At 39.3% G+C, this 6975-nt stretch overlaps 1 long non-coding RNA gene across 1 annotated transcript; it reads right to left on the bottom strand.

The window, feature by feature from the left end:
• Positions 1-797: 797 nt before the first annotated feature.
• LOC140682192 (uncharacterized) lies at positions 798-6638 on the bottom strand. Its single transcript, XR_012053470.1, has 2 exons — positions 1078-6638; positions 798-964 (listed from the first exon to the last, which is right to left on the bottom strand). It is a non-coding gene; the product is annotated as an uncharacterized lncRNA (long non-coding RNA).
• Positions 6639-6975: the final 337 nt, after the last annotated feature.

Raw genomic sequence — 6975 nt, 5'->3', positions numbered from 1 at the left:
CATTCTGTTTCCATGATCTAATACTGCACCACAGAATGAGTTCAGTTCCTTGGCTTCTGGCAAAGGTGGGTGGGATTTCCAAGAGGTCTCTATTTACATAAAGTCCCTGCACAGCTGGACTGAGCATCTGTGACTGAAAGTGATGGGGTGCACCACACCAGTCATAGCCACAGGCATCAAACTGCCTGAATAGCCTTTTAGGAGAACAGGATACTGCATTATTTAATCTATCATTAATAAGTTCCACTTTAAGCATAATTCCTGCTGTCATGTTTCTTGACTTTCATGAGCTAATCCAAGTTGCTTCTTATTATATAACTGTACTTCAATGCAATCCTAAAGATTGTTTCAGGATGCCTCCTACAGAGTCCCATTATTTATGTATTGTCACAGAAAACCAGTTCAAAGGCATGTCTAGATGTATGGAAGACCTAGAGATTTATCAGGTCCTCCCAACTCAAACACAGGAAAACTATTAATTGTTAGGATTTCTTCATTGTAAAGGCAAACCCCTAAAATCCACATGGCAAATAAACTTGTGTTACTCCTATTAATGGTATCTTGGAGAACAGTTATGGCTTTATGTTATTTAAATTTTGTGATAACCAGAAGTCTCCTTGTTCTCCCTGTTCTTAGAATGATGCCCAGAGTGATCTCTGCCAGAAACGGAGTTCAGCTCCCTTTCCTTGTGGGTGCCCACATTCTTGCCTGGCTCCCTTTGTCCATTCACATCAGTGCCCATACTTCAAATGCTATTCATGCAAGCTACAATGATAACTGAGACAAAAAGCCCAGGATAATGGAAAACAAGCTTTATTTCACAGACTTTTCCAACCTAAACGTACTCTGAAAGTTACGCATTGACAAGTTGACTTTCTTTTCCTCTTTCCTTCTTATCCTTACGTCAGGAAGAAGTGAAGAACAGCAGCCACACTGAAGAGAAGTGAGAGCAGTGTACCAAGCCCTGTGGAAAAAGAAAGGAAGGAGTAGATCATTTCAACGAGAGCAGTATGTCTTGGCGTTGTTCCTTGACACCACCCCCACCATCCCAGCCTCCTCTGCCCCTCCCACACTCACACATCTAAAAAGCAGATGGAAAATATTCTGCCAGGAGACATTGAAATACAGTGTTAGAAAGTTACTCTCTTAAGGCTGGAGAAAGTGATGGAGAACTCTGGCAGACAAATTAAATTATTCATAGTCAGTGGCATTTTGGAAGGAAAAGTAGGAAGGGAATAGGAGACTGAAGGAAGTTATAGGGATTGTACAAGAACCATCTGGGATATTGGAAAAAAATACACTTCATCTTGCTATACTTCAGAGAGAGACCAGTGAGGCTAATTCTGAGTTCAGGAGACATTACCGGTCTTCCCAGTTTGTTTTTAGAGCTGAGCATACTGTAGTGCTGCCACGATATTATGGTAGCATGGTCCATGCTACCAAATCTCTCCCTCAAACTTTAACTGCCCTGAGCAATGACATTCAGATCCTGAAGTTACTGTAATTTTCTCATCTACTGTGTCACTTGGTACACATACTAGTCTCATTTGGATTTTGAAGGAGTGACATGGAGAAGAGATGATGATTGGAGTAATTCTCAGTGTTTCAATGATTTAACATTTTTATAAAATTTTATTTCCCAATTCCATGTTCTCTTATGTCTCTAAAAGATTGCATGACGTTCTCACAAAAACCAAGGCACTCTACATTCAAATTAAACAGGTACCTTTTTTGATATGGCTCTCTAAGAAAATATGTATTGTATATTACAGAGTAACGACAATTAGAAAGTAACCCAGTTCAACTCCCTAACTCTTGCATGGGGATAGAAGGAAGGAGAGGAAAAAAGAACCACGTGTGAGAGCAGACACCATAATCACTGCAAACATGTTCATTATGAACATATTAAGATGATGTGATGAACACAGGAGGTCAACTTGGAAAATATATGTTTCCTTTCTGTTTCTTCTTCTGAGTTCAGGCATATGATGTTGACAAACATCTAATTCATTTTCCCTTCATAGGTCTATCCCACCATGTCTTTGTACTGCAGGAAATAGAAACCAGATGGAATTTCCCACTTGAATATAATACATGCATGTATACACTAAGACACATTAATTTAACCAAATAACAACAATCTTATCAATTTCCAGAACTTCATCAAGATAATCTTCTATTTAGATTTGTAAGCACTTTGTCCTCTCCATTCCCAAAACAATACAGTACAGTCTGCTGTGGGTTCTGCACTTGTCCGACGCACAGAAATGAAAAAACTGACATATATTGCAGAAATATTCCAAGCATTACAATTTTCCTATCCTCACAAACTTATATTGCTGGAAACCAGCTTTTTTGTTGGAATTTGCAGATAAATCAGCACCTGCCACAGCAATCTAATGACCCAAAGGAATTCTTACACAATTAATCCTTTTGACTTTTATTGTAGCAATCAGTGAAGTGTTTCAGTATTCTGTGGCATATTAGTCTAATGTTGTTTTCAGCATGCAGATTATTTAGACCAGAGATTGTTTGGTTTTGGTTATAAATCACATCATAAATTTGGGATTCAACTGGAAAAATATCATGAGAAAAACAATAACTAACATGAAGCACCAGAAAGAATCAGTAGGGAAAAGATAAATGGTTGTCAGTAGGAATATTAGGCATGTGTGCCCATGTGTAGATAAACACCAAGCAGATTGCTTGTTTAAACATTCTTTATTTTTCTTGAGTTTTTGCCTGACAGGGACTGCATTTCTCTCAAGAGGGATTGTAATGAATGTATTTGGCATAGCAGTGTTTGCTGCTTGAGGTAGTTCTTCCACAGGAAAACCATTCCAATTATCATTCCAAAATGGTCTTCCTTTAAAACAAATATGAATAGTATTTTTGTTGTGAATTCAAATATTTGCAAAAATAAATCTGAGCAGAATCTCTTAATAAAAAAGAAAAAAAAAAAAAAGAAACAAGAAAACTCCTAGTTATTTCACAAGAATAATGATTTCTTAATATAAAAATTCCCTTTTCTTAATCCCAAAAATGTTGTTCTTGAGGTGGAGAAAATAAACAAACAAAAACTATTTAACACTGAAAAACCACAAAGGACTGCAAGGATTTCAAGAAATAGTAAGTTTATGAAATGAATGCATCTAGAAAGTAATATTGGGACCTAAGTTACCCAAAAAATCTTTTTGGATGAGTACCTGGGAATCAAAATCAGCCACTGCTTAATTTACTACCATAATATGAAATGCGTGCCTGTCCATTCTACTAAAACAGCTTTAGAACTCACAAATATAAAAAGACATGTGTAGCATGCAAACTCCTTTTACAAATGGAATTAAAGATAATATCGTTTGACTGGCAGAATATATTTATAAACCCTATTAATTCTTAATCTGTGTGCACATCTAGTGTCCTCAATCGGCATTCCATGCAGTCTGCCCATGGTATCTTTGTGTCAGGGCCATTCACCTGCCATTCATTCATGCAGAGAACATTGCAGAGTCAATCTTTCAACAAGTTAATTTTATTTTCTTGTCCCCAGAATGTAATTTTCAGCCAAATAACACAAGTTACTTACTATGTTTGCAGTAGCATTATCTTGCATGGGTTAAATAGAAACTCTGGGGTAAATTGCCTAGCTGGAATTCTTCCATGGAAGTTAAAAATGTCATTTAAAAGGGCAAAGTTTGGCTTCTGCTTTTTGCTTGCCAAATCTAGCTCTTTGCCAAATTTCTTTCCCAGGTGGAAAAAGAGGAGAATATTCTGCCAATTTGTGACAGGGAGACAGACCTCTGAGGATGACCCCTGGTCAAGACATACTAAGATCTTGGTGAGGGTTTATGGAAAAACCTTTATTGGGAAAAAAAAAAAAAAAAAAGACAGGATATCCACAGCAGGTGGATCATTAGATGCTGAGAGAGTGTCTCTGTGTGCAAATCTCTTCTTCCCTCACTCCAAGTGGTCTCACATGCACAAAGCAAGGGAAAAATGTTGGAGCTGGTTTTGAGTCCCACGTGCAGTACAGCCATCAGAGCAGCACTATGCTTGACTGCACTGCCAAGAGAACAACCCCAGAGCCAAACTAACAACCTTCATTTTGATGATAGCAGGTGCTCTAGAAGGGAAAAGAGTGAGAACTTTGGACTCATCTGGATGCCACTATGCCTTGTAGGAGTGGAGGGTGAGAGAAATTTTCCTGGTCTTTATAAGCTGGATTGATTCCTTTCTCATCCAAACATTCCCTCTGCTGAACGACTGGCAGGTGAGAAAGAGTTGAGACCACAGCAGGGTGTGATTCTGGATGCAGAAGCATGTTGCTGCTACTTCTTATGGTAGGCATTTTGTTTGGGCATTTGAAAGATACTGAGGCTAAGTGCCTGCAGCAGGATTTGGGCTTTTCCAGACTGGACACACAGCGTGAAGCTTGTAGGGATTTTTCTCATTCAAGTGAGTGGGGCTCAGCAGCTTCCTGATGAGGGAATAAAAATCTTCTGTTTCTAGAGTCAGATGAAAGTAATGATATGGAGACAATGCTGAAGAAGGCAAAGACCCTAAATCCCAGAACATATTTGCAAGAATGAATTTCAAACTATCACTGTCACATGAAGTTTTGAGATTCATATGACACAAAACTCAGCTTTCCCAGGTTAATATATATATGTGTAGAGAGAGAGTTTTAAGTAGTTTATTTGCTAAAAATATAGACAAACCTTTAAATATTTCCTCCTAAATATAATTTTAAAAACTCACTGAGTTTGGTTAGGCAATCCTGCCTAAGCTCAGCAGTGCTTAAGATTCTCTACAGATAAAAAAAATCACAAAATAATCAAGGCTGGAGAGGACCTCTGGAGAGCTCTAGTTCAAGATCTTACTCAAAGCAGGGTCAGTTCTGAGATCACAACATGTTGCTGGGGCCTTCATTCAGCCAAATCTCGAAAGCTTCAGTGTGAGTGAGGAGCTTCTCTCAGACACTGTCCACTTGAAGAAATAGCTTCTCCCTGTATCCAGCCTGAAATTCTTCTGTTTCAATTTATACCTCTTCCCCTGCCTTATGAGTCTATGAAGGACCCAGGTCCACCTTCTTGATTACCTGCTTATAGATATACAGGGGAGACACTCTTCCCCAGGTTAATCCAGCCCAAATCCTTCAGCCACACCTCTGGGTTTTTTTTCCACTAAGTATTTCTGAGACTTCTGTGCCCTAATAAACAGCACCAGAATTGACCAGTGTGCTCAGAAATCATTAAAGGGAACCAACAAGGAAAACTTCAGATGAGCAGAGTGGGATAAATCCTTTTAGAAATCTAGCTTGCAGATAAAAAGAGGGAATAAAAAGTATCTTCTCTGGCTAACATTGCAAGGCTATTCAAAAGAGATGAATCAGATCAGATCTGAAGCTTCTAAAAATTCTGGGCAGTGCTTAAGAAGCACCATAAAGAGAGAAATAAAGCAAAACAGCATGTCAAAACAGAGCTATGGGAATATAATCTGTTCAACCCTGAAGCAGTCATTTTGATAAAAGCCCAACTAAAAACGTTTTCATGGAAGCTAACTTTAGCGTAGTGAGGATAATCACCTCTGCAGTCACCAGAGAGAAACAGGATCACATAATGGTCCTGCATGCTTCACTGCTCCTGCCAGGCTAGGGAGGCAGTCTGGTGACATGAGCCTGAGCAGGCTAAGTCAGCCTTCATGAACGCCCTACAGAAAGTCTGTCTGCACAGTTATGATGTTAGGTAAGCTGCATGCACTGACAGCAGATTTTCCTGTCAGCCCAGTGGGCTGAAAACCATTGGCAGCAGAAGATTTTGCTTTAGCAGAGCTACTTCCTTTCACAAGTGCTGAGTTCGGGTGCCTGCGACTGCCCCATTTCTTTTCCCCGTCTCAAACATGTGTGAAGTGGATTGCGGGTAGGAGAAGCTGTGTTGCAGGTATCTCCTCCCACATGCTGCTATTTGGAGCAGACTGTGGAGAGAGCATAGGCACCATTTTGAGATGCAGAAGAAAGCAAATGAAAAGCAGATTGCCCAGACCTGTTATATCATACACCAGGCAAAAGAGGCAGTGTCCAGGTATCATTTGAGAAATGCCTGGCTCCTTGTCAGATGTGCTCTTTTTTCATGGTAGTGCAGTTTCATATACAAGCTCTGACAGTACAGGCAAAGCAACTTGATGTCAAATAAAAACTAAATGGACTCGCAGCAGCACCAGCAGCAGGTCTTTCATCAGTGTCAGCGTACAAACAGTACTTTAATGAGTTCAGACATGCCTTGGATTTTCTACAGCGGTATTGACTGAACTTCTCTTTTAATCAAATAAATGCAATATACAGAGAGAATTAGCTTCATGTAAAGCCTTGAACAAACACCAAAAAAATCCTCCTACCTTAGCCTGTACAATCATTCTGATAAACTGGCTGTTCCTTTCTTATTAAACAGATCAAGCGTTCAAACAGTTCATAGTCATTCTTCATTTAGTGGCAAAGGATTTCATGTGCCCCTGTTACTTCAATGATGATAATACAGTAGAGTTAGCCTTATTTACCAGCTTTGATATTCAGTTACTTTCTCCTGGCTGTCTTTGGAAGACCTGAGTGCACTTCCAGGAGTTAGGCAGGTGCATATAGGTAAGTAGATATATACAATGAATGAGATTAGTCAAAGGATTTCAATTTTTTAGAGCGGAAAGGAATATTATCCATGACAAATGCAAATACACATGTATATATATGAGTGTGGTTTGTGCATCATAGATTTGATTCAGTCATGCCTCCTGTTCTTGAAATAGTTTCTTTCCTGACGGGTCGCTTACAACTGTTTATATGCCTAAAACGCTCTTTTCCAAGTTGCTTGGATTTTTTTAAGTGCAGTTTGGGGCATATTTGGATATTTTTTATGGCATTGAAACAGCATCCTTCAGCTGAGTCAGTCCATACCGTGGAGGTCTTTGCCGGTTCACTTATGCACT

Source organism: Taeniopygia guttata, chromosome 1A, assembly GCF_048771995.1.
Source record: "Taeniopygia guttata chromosome 1A, bTaeGut7.mat, whole genome shotgun sequence".
NCBI lineage: Eukaryota > Metazoa > Chordata > Aves > Passeriformes > Estrildidae > Taeniopygia > Taeniopygia guttata.
This window is presented reverse-complemented; position numbering and strand designations above follow the sequence as displayed.